The following is a 12,648-nucleotide window of genomic DNA, read 5'->3' as shown; positions in this document are numbered from 1 at the left end:
AAGATCATAAACAACACATAAGCATAACTTTGATAATCAACATAACAAGTATTCTCTATTCATCGGATCCCAACAAACGCAACATATAGAATTACATATAGATGATCTTGATCATGATAGGCAGCTCACAAGATCCGACAATGATAGCACAATGGGGAGAAGACAACCATCTAGCTACTGCTATGGACCCATAGTCCAGGGGTAGACTACTCACACATCACACCGGAGGCGACCATGGCGGCGTAGAGTCCTCCGGGAGATGATTCCCCTCTCCGGCAGGGTGCCGGAGGCGATCTCCTGGATCCCCCGAGATGGGATCGGCGGCGGCGGCGTCTCTGGAAGGTTTTCCGTATCGTGGTTCTCGGTACTGGGGTTTTCGTCACGGAGGCTTTAAGTAGGCGGAAGGGCAGAGTCGGGGGCCAGACGAGGGGGCAGAACCATAGGGCGGCGCGGGCCCCCCCTGGGCCGCGCCGCCAGGTGGTCTCGCCACCTCGTGGCCCCACTTCGTGTGTTCTTCGGTCTTCTGGAAGCTCCGTGGAAAAATAGGCCCCTGGGCTTTGATTTCGTCCAATTCCGAGAATATTTCCTTACTAGGATTTCTGAAACCAAAAACAGCAGAAAAAGAATCGGCACTTCGGCATCTTGTTAATAGGTTAGTTCCAGAAAATGCACGAATATGACATAAAGTGTGCATAAAACATGTAGATAACATCAATAATGTGGCATGGAACATAAGAAATTATCGATACGTCGGAGACGTATCAGCTACCTTTAAAATTCCATCATTCACCTTTGCAATATATAGCTCATGGGACAAATAGCTTAAAAACTATTGTGGTATTGAATATGTACTTATGCACTTTATCTCTTATTAAGTTGCTTGTTGTGCGATAACCATGTTCACTGGGGACGCCATCAACTACTCTTTGTTGAATTTCATGTGAGTTGCTATGCATGTCCGTCTTGTCTGAAGTAAGAGAGATTTACCACCTTATGGTTAAGCATGCATATTGTTAGAGAAGAACATTGGGCCGCTAACTAAAGCCATGATCCATGGTGGAAGTTTCAGTTTTGGACAATATCCTCAATCTCATATGAGAAAATTATTAATTGTTGTTACATGCTTATGCATAAAAGAGGAGTCCATTATCTGTTGTCTATGTTGTCCCGGTATGGATGTCTAAGTTGAGAATAATCAATAGCGAGAAATCCAATGCGAGCTTTCTCCTTAGACCTTTGTACAGGCGGCATAGAGGTACCCCTTTGTGACACTTGGTTAAAACATGTGCATTGTGATGATCCGGTAGTCCAAGCTAATTAGGACAAGGTGCGGGCACTATTAGTATACTATGCATGAGGCTTGCAACTTATAAAATATAATTTACATGATACATATGCTTTATTACTACCGTTGACAAAATTGTTTCATGTTTTCAAAATCAAAGCTCTAGCACAAATATAGCAATCGATGCTTTTCCTCTATGGAGGACCATTCTTTTACTTTCATTGTTGAGTCAGTTCACCTATTTCTCTCCACCTCAAGAAGCAAACACTTGTGTGAACTGTGCATTGATTCCTACATACTTGCATATTGCACTTGTTATATTACTCTATGTTGACAATATCCATGAGATATACATGTTATAAGTTGAAAGCAACCGCTGAAACTTAATCTTCCTTTGTGTTGCTTCAATGCCTTTACTTTGAATTATTGCTTTATGAGTTAACTCTTATGCAAGACTTATTGATGCTTGTCTTGAAGTACTATTCATGAAAGTCTTTGCTATATGATTCACTTGTTTACTCATGTCATATACATTGTTTTGATCGCTGCATTCACTACATATGCTTTACAAATAGTATGATCAAGGTTATGATGGCATGTCACTCCAGAAATTATCTTTGTTATCGTTTTACCTGCTCGGGACGAGCAGAACTAAGCTTGGGGATGCTGATACGTCTCCGACGTATCGATAATTTCTTATGTTCCATGCCACATTATTGATGTTATCTACATGTTTTATGCACACTTTATGTCATATTCGTGCATTTTCTGGAACTAACCTATTAACAAGATGCCGAAGTGCCGATTCTTTGTTTTCTGCTGTTTTTGGTTTCAGAAATCCTAGTAAGGAAATATTCTCGGAATTGGACGAAATCAACGCCCAGGGTCCTATTTTGCCACGAAGCTTCCAGAAGACCGACGAGGAGACGAAGTGGGGCCACGAGGTGGCCACACCCTAGGGCGGCGCCCCCCCCCCCTTGGCCGCGCGGCCCTGTGGTGTGGGCCCCTCGTGCCGCCTCCTGACCTGCCCTTCCGCCTACTTAAAGCCTCCGTCGCGAAACCCCCAGTACCGAGAGCCACGATACGGAAAACCTTCCAGAGACGCCGCCGCCGCCAATCCCATCTCGGGGGATTCAGGAGATCGCATCCGGCACCCTGCCGGAGAGGGGAATCATCTCCCGGAGGACTCTACGCCGCCATGGTCGCCTCCGGTGTGATGTGTGAGTAGTCTACCCCTGGACTATGGGTCCATAGCAGTAGCTAGATGGTTGTCTTCTCCCCATTGTGCTTCATTGTCGGATCTTGTGAGCTGCCTAACATGATCAAGATCATCTATCTGTAATTCTATATGTTGCGTTTGTTGGGATCCGATGAATAGAGAATACTTGTTATGTTGATTATCAAAGTTATGTCTATGTGTTGTTTATGATCTTGCATGCTCTCCGTTACTAGTAGATGCTCTGGCCAAGTAGATGCTTGTAACTCCAAGAGGGAGTATTTATGCTCGATAGTGGGTTCATGTCTCCGTGAATGCGGGAAGTGACAGAAATCTCTAAGATTATGGATGTGCTGTTGCCACTAGGGATAAAACATTAGTGCTATGTTCGAGGATATAGTCACTGATTACATTACGCGCAATACTTAATGCAATTGTCTGTTGTTAGCAACTTAATACTGGAGGGGGTTCGGATGATAACCTGAAGGTGGACTTTTTAGGCATAGATGCATGCTGGATAGCGGTCTATGTACTTTGTCGTAATGCCCAATTAAATCTCACAATACTCATCATAATATGTATGTGCATGGTCATGCCCTCTTTATTTGTCAATTGCCCAACTGTAATTTGTTCACCCAACATGCTGTTTATCTTATGGGAGAGACACCTCTAGTGAACTGTGGACCCCGGTCCAATTCTCTATACTGAAATACAATCTCTTGCACATCTTGCTCTCGTTTTCTGCAAACAATCATCATCCACACTATACATCTAATCCTTTGTTACAGCAAGCCGGTGAGATTGACAACCTCACTGTTTCGTTGGGGCAAAGTACTTTGGTTGTGTTGTGCAGGTTCCACGTTGGCGCCGGAATCCCTGGTGTTGCGCCGCACTACATCCCGCCGCCATCAACCTTCAACGTGCTTCTTGGCTCCTACTGGTTCGATAAACCTTGGTTTCATACCGAGGGAAAACTTGCCGTTGTACGCATCACACCTTCCTCTTGGGGTTCCCAACGGACGCGTGTTGAACGCGTATCACTCATCCACTAGGTGAACCAGGAGGTGCGTCATAATATTGAAGAAGGATGGCGGGAACACCAACTCTAAACTGACAAGACATTGGATCACATCATTCTGTAACCGTGGTAGAACTTCTGGATTGATTACCTTCTGAGAGATTGCATTGAGGAATGCACATAGCTTCACAATGGCTACTCGAACATTTTCCGGCAGGAGCCCCCTCAAAGCAATCGGAAGCAATTGCGTCATAATCACGTGGCAGTCGTGAGACTTCAGGTTTTGGAACTTTTTCTCCGCCATGTTTATTATTCCCTTTATATTGGACGAGAATCCAGACGGGACCTTCATACTGCTCAGGCATTCAAAAAAGATGACCTTCTCTTCTTTGGTCAGAGCGTAGCTGGCACGACCTTGAAACCATTCCGGATGCCGGTCATCAGGGTCTTTCAAACGTTGCTGGTCCTGCCGTGCTTCCTTTGTATCATTTGTCTTCCCATACACGCCCAAGAAGCTTAGGAGGTTCACGCAAATATTCTTCGTAACGTGCATCACGTCGATTGCAGAGCGGACTTCTAGGACTTTCCAATATTCTAGCTCCCAGAATATAGATTTCTTCTTCCACATGGCTGCATGCCCGTCGGCCTCCCTTCGAACCGATTGTCCGCCAGGACCCTTTCCAAAGATGACTTTCAAATCCTTGACCATATCAAATACCTCAGCACCAGTGTGTTCCGCAGGCTTCAGCCGGTGATCTGCCTTGCCGTTGTAATGCTTGCCTTTCTTTCTTACTGGATGAATTTTCGGAAGAAATCGACGATGCCCAAGGTACACGTTCTTCTTACAATTTGGCAAATGTACACTTTCAGTCTCATGTAAGAAATGTGTGCATGCATTGTATCCCTTATTTGAAAGTCCCGAAAGCTTACTAAGAGCAGGCCAATCGTTGATGGTTACGAAAAGCAACGCTCGTAGGTCAAATTCCTCTTCTTTGTGCTCATCCCACACACAGACACCAGGTCTGCCCCACAGCTGTAAAAGTTCATCAACTAATGGCCTTAGGTACACATCGATGTCGTTGCCGGGTTGCTTCGGACCTTGGATGAGCACTGGCATCATAATGAACTTCCGCTTCATGCACAACCAAGGAGGAAGGTTGTAGATGCATAGAGTCACGGGCCAGGTGCTATGGCTGGAGCTCTGCTCGCCAAAAGGATTCATGCCATCCGTACTTAGACCAAATCTAATGTTCCTTGCGTCAGCTGCAAAATCTTTGAACTCTCTGTCGATCTTTCTCCATTGCGTTCCATCTGCGGGGTGTCTCAACTCCCCGTCCGACTTACGGTCCTCTTTGTGCCATCGCAACAACTTGGCATGCTCTTTGTTCTTGAACAGACGTTTCAACCGTGGTATTATAGGAGCATACCACATCACCTTGGCGGGAACCCTCTTCCTGGGTTTCTGGCCCTCAACATCGTCACCAGGATCAACGCCTCTGATCTTATAACGCAATGCAGTGCATACCGGGCATTCATTCAAATTCTCGTATTCACCGCGGTAGAGGATGCAGTCGTTGATGCATGCATGTATCTTCAGAACCTCTAAACCTAGAGGGCAGACAACCTTCTTTGCTTTGTACGTACTGGCGGGCAACTCGTTATTCTTTGGAAACATATTCTTCAACATTTTCAGCAAGTTTTCAAATGCCGAGTCAGCTACACCTGCATGTGCCTTCCATTTCAGCAAATCCAGTGTGCAGCCCAGCTTTTTCAGACCATCATCGCATCCGGGGTACAGCGCCTTTCTGTGATCCTCTAACATGCGATCCAAATTCTCCCTCTCCTTTTCAGTTTCGCAGCGTCTCCGTGCATCAGCAATGGTCCGACCAAGATCATCAACGGGCTCATCACGTGCCTCTTCTTCACCTTCCCCTTCACCTTCCCCTTCACCTTCAGCATCCTCCATGAAAGTATCACCGAAATGAGCAAGATAGCTTTCATCGATGAAATCATCCCCTTCTTCATCTTCTTCCATTATAACCCCTCTTTCTCCATGCTTGGTCCAACAATTATAGCTTGGCATGAAACCGTGCCGAAGCAGGTGCATGTGAACATCTCTTGAGGAAGAGTAACCCTTCTGATTCTTACAGTTAACACATGGACAGATAACAAAACCCCCCTGCTTGTTTGCATTAGCCACTACGAGGAAATCTTTCAAACCCCCAACTCGCCGGAGAGTCGGTTACCGTACATCCATTGCCGATTCATCTGCATTATTATAATATAAAATATATAATTAACCATCATGCATTTGTTAAACTAACTAGCTACAAACAATATAAATTAAACAATGAACTACACACATGCATATTTTATCAATGACACATGAAAGGTTCAAGTTGCTAACCGCGATCGAGGAGGAAAAAATAAATAAGGAAGCTCAAGTGTGGCTCCAACACTTCATATCATGTTTGTTTCATGCTCTTGGGGCATTTTATCAAACACCTTGTGTGCATAAGAGGAACCAAAAGCAAACCTACACCCCCTTGTGAAGCTTGTGAAGAGAAGTGGCACCAAATGGCTAAGTGCTGTGAGCTGAGGCCCTTTTATAGGGATGGGCCTTTAGTCGCGGTTGGCCTGGCCAACCGCGACTAAAGGCCTTCGGGCCAGGCCTGAGGACCTTTAGTCACGGTTGGCCTGGCCAACCGCGACTAAAGCCCCTCCCGTCCACCAGCTGGCCAGCGAGCGCGCTGGGCCCAGCTCTTTAGTCGCGGTTCGCCACCCGAACCGCGACTAAAGACCCATTAGTCGCGGTTCCTATATTTTGGCGACTAATGGGGCTGGACGGAAGGCCATTTTTCTACCAGTGGATCCCTGCGCAGATCAATCTTTCGCATACTTATCCAGCTCAGTGGCGGTCTGGGCGGATCTTGACATCATGTCGGCTTCTTGGTCGCTGATGTTCCGATGAAGATGTGGATACCACCGATAGGAACGATGGTCCAGTGAACAGGGCTTCTACTAGCCAAAACTTAGAACTCTTCGTCGAGGACATCGGGAATGTTTTCGGCGTAAAGGACGTGCCCGATGGCGATGGTGTCGCTGATGCCTGCACCTCTTGCTCCATGGTGGGCGTCCACTGTCCTTTTGTGATCGATGAGTACGCCATAGAGGGCACATCACAACATGGAGAAAGGCGGGGAGCTACCTAGATGGTGATACACGAGTTAACCAGCTTCAGATCTCGCAACGCTGGCGAGACCCTACATGCTGCTATAATACACTGTAAGGGTCACAAGTGCACGACATGCAATGAGAGGATTTGTTCTAACTCAAGGGCTTGTGGGGTCTGCCTTATAAAGGCGACAAGGATCTAGGGTTCATATGAAAGAGTTCGGGTCGGACACTACAAACTCTATCCTAACACTAGGTACATCTTGATGTTCATGTAAGGATCCGGCTAGCGCCACCAAGACTGGACTCTCCATCTTGGACAATCAGCAACTGGGCCACCCGGTTGGGCCTATTGTCCAACCACCATCTATGAGACACACGAGTTTGCCGGTATAAAACTACGTCCTGGGTATACCCATTTAGTATATGGCCAACATTAAACTTACATCAAAGATTGTCCGACAATGCACGTTGAGGTCAGATTGCAGCACACTGTTGTGTGATGTATCTTTAGATACAAGCATATTTTTTGCAAACAACGTTGAATTCCAATTCATGACCATTCATACCATATTTGAAAGGCATTCACAATTCATATGTTCACACCTTCATACATGACTATAGTTCACAATTCATACTGGTCCGGATATTGTTTGGATGCTGCTAAATTTTCTTCTTTTTATACTGGTTATTACATGTATATATGGTGGTCAGACACAGGTAAAAAAAGCGTGGGATGGTACAAAAAAAAGTGCATACATGTACACGGCGTATTGTACATGCACCCTTCCTCTGCACGACACAATACGTGATTGACTTGAGCAGCAAGGGAGAAACCTGTACAGGTACGCACGCGCATAGATACATACGTCTTTTATTTATATATATCGCCACCTGCCCGTGCGCACGGCGGAGGCTATATCCAGATCGAGAGACAAGCAACGTAGCTACTAATATCGATCGGCGACGGGCAAAACAATGTCGATGGAGGTATTGTGGCTCACCATCAGCGCCGGCAGCTTGGCGTTGCTGTGGGGTCCGGAGATCAGCAGAAAGGCACGCCGGTTCAAGGACCTCGTCAAGAAGGGCACTGAGACATCTGAGGCGATGGCGGAGCAGCGGCGGCTGGGTTACATCCTGGAGGCAAGGAGAGAGATGATGGAGGCCTTCAAGAAGGAGATCCAAGCCGAGGCGCTCAAGCCGTGGACGCGCAGCAGCACCGGCGAAAAGTTCTGATGCGTGCGTCCTTTGTCGGCTACACTAGTAGTAGTATGAATCTAATCTAAGCTCGGATCTCATTGCTTTTGTAGCAAGTATGTAGTCCATAAGATTTTGTAGCGAGTAAATTGAGGGCCTACTTCTTTCATGAGAATTTAAGTTGCAGTTTAGTAGTAGTATTTAGTATAGTTTTTCTTGTTCCATATTTTTTTTATTCAATCAGCTCCAAGGTTTGTATGTAGACACGTTTTAAGGTTCAGAAGGACAATAATGCACCTGGAATCACATCACAATGCAGGAATTAGTTTGGGTCCTTCTCGCATAATAGATAAAAAAAATAGCTGTCGATTTCATCGGCATCCGTTGTTCCAAAGTCGGTGCTCTATGTGGTAATAAGAGCGTTTTCCAAACTTTATTATTTTCTCCTCTATTTCCTCTAATTCATGTTTTAAATTTTTTTGATAATGCCACAGTGAATACGTCAATTTGGCACTGAAAGAAATTCAGTCCACAAACTTGAAAACTACAAGTTATTCAGGGACCCATTGCCATCAAATTTCAGCTTGGGATAAGATATAAACCATGGTATATATACCGCAACTAACTACTGAAGAATATAACATTCTAACTAGGTACCCTTCACTAAGAAGGAAGTACATGATGCTATTTTTGAGATTGAGTTAAATATAAGACTCCTAGGCTAGATAGGTTCCTAGCTGACTTCTACCCAAAAAAAAATTGGGATGTAATCAAGGGTGATTTGATATGGCAATCTTCACTCAACTGAATTATGGTGATTTGCAGTTGTTTAAGTTAAACTTTGGTGTCTCTACACTCTAATCCAAAAAAAAATATGTGGTACAAATCCAACAACATAGACCTATATGCCTACTAAATGTGAGTTTTAAGTTTTTTTACAAAGGTGGCCACAAATCGTATCTCGGCCATCGAGGAAAAGGTGGTTAGACCGTCTCAGATGACTTTTATGCCCGAAAGACACATACTGGAGGGAGTTGTTATCGTCGAACTTGGTTTGTAGTCGATATGTCATGTCTACTGTCGATGTTTAAGTTCAATCGAAGTCTACTAGCGATGTTAAAGTTTAAATGGAAGTTTAATCAAAGTTAAAATGTAAGTTTGACAGATTTTTTTTTTCGCGGGCACGCGAAAAGCGTGCCAGATCTTTATAGAAGAGAGCAACAAGATTTACAAGAGACCAAAAGGGGGATGCGAACATCTGCCCTTGGCCGACCCACGCACACCAACCCACAAAAAACTAAGGCTCTACTCTCGCAACATGACTCTCCACTCCACTCCCCTCGCAGCCCTCCAAAGGCTGAACTCCTCAAGAATCATGTCGATGATCTGCCCCGTGGGTAGCTGCCTTTCCAAGTTCCCGAACACGCGGGCGTTCCTTTGCTTCCAAAGTGTCCATGCAATTAGCAGAACGAAAGTGTCAAAACCTCTCCTGTCCTCCTTCCGCAACCTCTTCCTGGTCTCCGTCCACCATCTCTCCAGATTTGTATTCTCCTGCGGCTCTTGTAGCTGTGATCCTACCCTTCTCAAGCAGCCGAACCAGACCATCTTGGCATACGGACACTGCGCCATAATATGGTCCACATTATCCTCCTCCTGCAAGCAAGTGGCGCGGGGATCCGGATGATCCTGCAGCCCATGCCTAGCCCTCCGGTCCGACGTCCAAAGCCTACGTCTAATTGCCAACCAACCAAAGATTTTACACTTAGTGGGAGCAAAAGACCTCCAAATCGGCTTAGCCATACTCCAGGATACTCTTCCTTGGCAGAGCATGTTATAGGTGGCTTTAGCGGTATAGCCCCCAGACGGCGAGCCTTTCCATAGTATCTGATCCGGCCTGCTGCCATCCCGAGGCACTCTCTCCAGCTCTTCCCAAAGACGGGTACGTTGCATCCATGCCTCAATGGACAGCTCTCCAGAAACATCAGAGAGCCAGGAATCCTCAACCAAAGCATCGCTCGCCTTCCTAGTGTTCTTCCTCCTCGTTGGGACTAGAGCCGCAGCCTCTGGCGCAATCTCCTCCGCATTCCTTCCATTGATCCACCTATCTTTCCAAAAGAGGATACTCTCCCCATCTCCCACTCGAAACTGGGCCAGACTCTGAAACACCTCATTGGCTTCATGGTCGTTAATCGCCGGCAGCCCCTGCCACGGTCTGGAGGGGTCTGTGCGACGCAGCCAGCGCCAGCGCGCTCTAAGGGCCAGCCCTTGCAGCCTCAGATCCTTAATCCCCAACCCTCCAAATCGTGTTGGCTTGCATATGGTGTCCCACGCCACCAGGCATTGCCCCCCATTTATCTCCTTCTTCCCCGCCCAAAAAAAGGCTCTCATCCACCTAGCCAACTCTTCAAGCACCCAAGCTGGCGCCTCCGCGACCATCAGTTGATGTATAGGTCTTGCGCTTATCACTGATTTAACCAAAACCAGCCTCCCTGATTTCTGGATCATCCCCCTCTGCCAAGCCGGAACGCAATGCATGACCTGATCAATCATCGGCTGCCATTCTGCCTTTGTCAGAGGCCTCAAGGCTAGCTGCATGCCAAGGTATTTGATGGGGAATCCCACCACCTCGCAGCCTAAGGTCTCCATCACTCTGTCAGCTTCTCCTTCATGCTCCCTAATCAACGTGGCAGAGGTTTTCCTGTAATTCACACAGAGCCCAGAGGCCTCGCCAAACATTCTCAGAATGGCCTTCACCGCCTCCAACTCTGCGGCCAGCGGCTTACAGAAGATAACCACATCATCCGCATACACCGATATCCTCTGAAGCGCTGTGATCCCCGCAAGCACGGCAAAAAGTTGTCTCTCTACGGCTTTCTTGACTGCCGCAGTCAGTACCTCCATAGCCGCCACAAACAACATAGGTGATGTGGGATCACCCTGTCTGAGGCCTCTAACATGAACAATCCTAGCTCCAGGAACGCCGTTCACCAACACTCTAGTGTTTGCTGTGTTAAGCAGCAAGGACACCCACTTTAAAAATCTCTCTCCAAACCCCATGCGTCGAAGGACCTCAAAAAGGAAACTCCAAGAGATAGAATCAAAGGCCCTCGAGAGATCCAACATGAGGAGCACGCCCGACTGCCTCTGCAGATTGATTTTCCTTGCCACTTGCCTCACTAAGATGAAGTTATCATGTAGGGACCTTCCTCTAACAAACGCCGATTGGTTGGTGCTCACAACCTTGCTCAACCTGCTCCGGAGCCTATTCGCCATAATCTTGGAGAATAGTTTTTCAAAACTATGCACCAAGCTAATGGGGCGATAGTCCTTGACCTCTGTGGCATCCTGCTTCTTAGGGACTAAGGTGATGAGGGCACGGTTTAGGCGGGCAAAGCCGCGCCCATCTCCTACACTCAATTTGAACAAACCAGCGAGAATATCTCCCTTGATGATCGGCCACGCCCTCTGGTAGAAAGCTCCTGTGAAACCATCCGGTCCCGGCGCCCGGTCCGGGTGTAGGTCTTTAACCACCCTCCAGATCTCCTCTTCAGTGAACATGTCATCCAGGTCCTGTAGGTGAGCTGTGGGGATCTCAAGCTCTTCCAGATCAATCGAGTACTCTCTCGGTTGCACCTTCCCCAACAGCTGGAAATAAGCCTCGGTGAAAACCTCCACTTTCCTCTCCTGATCCGTCACAATCTCCTCTCCAATCCTCACAGAAGCAATGTGGTTCTTCGCCCTTCTCCCATTGGCAACCGCATGAAAAAGGGTTGTGTTGGCATCCCCCTCTTTCAACCAACGAACTCTCGATCTTTGTCTCGCCATGGTACGCTCAAGCGAAGCAAGCCCAAGCACAGATTGCTTGAGAGTTCTCCTCAGCCAGATCTCCATGGGGGGTCAACCTCCGTCTCTCCTCAGCCAGATCTGAAAAAGGAGGATCAGAAGGTAGGTAGGTGAGAGCCTCTCCGCCGCCGCAGGCAGCCCTTCGCCGGCGACCCCCAGGTCTCCGGCCCCCTCCCTCTCTTCCCCCCTTCCTCCCCCATCTGGACATGGAATCCTCGGCATCGGCGTCGCACCCACCGGGGTTCTCGCGGAGGTGGCAAGAGGCTGTGAGCTCCTCCGCTTCCTTGGCTGGGAACGAACACGTCTCCGGCTTGGGGATCTCTTCCGCCTCGTCTGGGTTCAGCGCCGGCGTGCCGCAGGTGGAGGCGGTGCTGCAGGCGCCGGCGGCGGGCAGGGGCCGCGTGCAAGATCGTCTCGCCTGGGAGCAGCCGCGACCCTCGAAGAAGTCCATGTGGCGGCGCTGTGTCGAGGCGCGGTGTGGCGCCGAGGCTGGCCGTGGCGCGGTGGCGCCGGAGATGGAGGGACTTTGCTTCCGCTGCTATGAGCCTGGCCACCGGAAGCGGGATTGCGTCAATGATGAGGTTTGCGTTCGGTGCTGGCTCCGGGGGCATCCGGCGAGGGAGTGCAAGCGGCCTCGGAGCCCCTCGTCTGAGGAGGAGCTCCGGAGTCTTGCTCTGGCTAAGCTGGCGCGCCACCGCTCGCCGGCTCGAGGTGACCCTGATGGGGTCCGGAGGGGTCCTGGCAGGGAGTCTGGACGCGCGGCCGCACCGGCTCCCCCGCAGCGTCTGTCCACGCCGCCACCGGCGGCTGTTTTGCCTCCACCACCACCCCCACCCCCGCCGCCGCCCCCGCCGTCTGCCCTCATCGCTCCTCTCCCCCTGAGTCTCCCCCCGATGAAGGCATGCCCGCCGCTGT

Source organism: Lolium perenne, chromosome 2 (genome assembly GCF_019359855.2).
Source record: "Lolium perenne isolate Kyuss_39 chromosome 2, Kyuss_2.0, whole genome shotgun sequence".
Classification (NCBI taxonomy): Eukaryota; Viridiplantae; Streptophyta; class Magnoliopsida; order Poales; family Poaceae; genus Lolium; species Lolium perenne.
The sequence above is the reverse complement of the archived record's forward strand: the minus strand, read 5'-3'. Positions refer to the sequence as shown.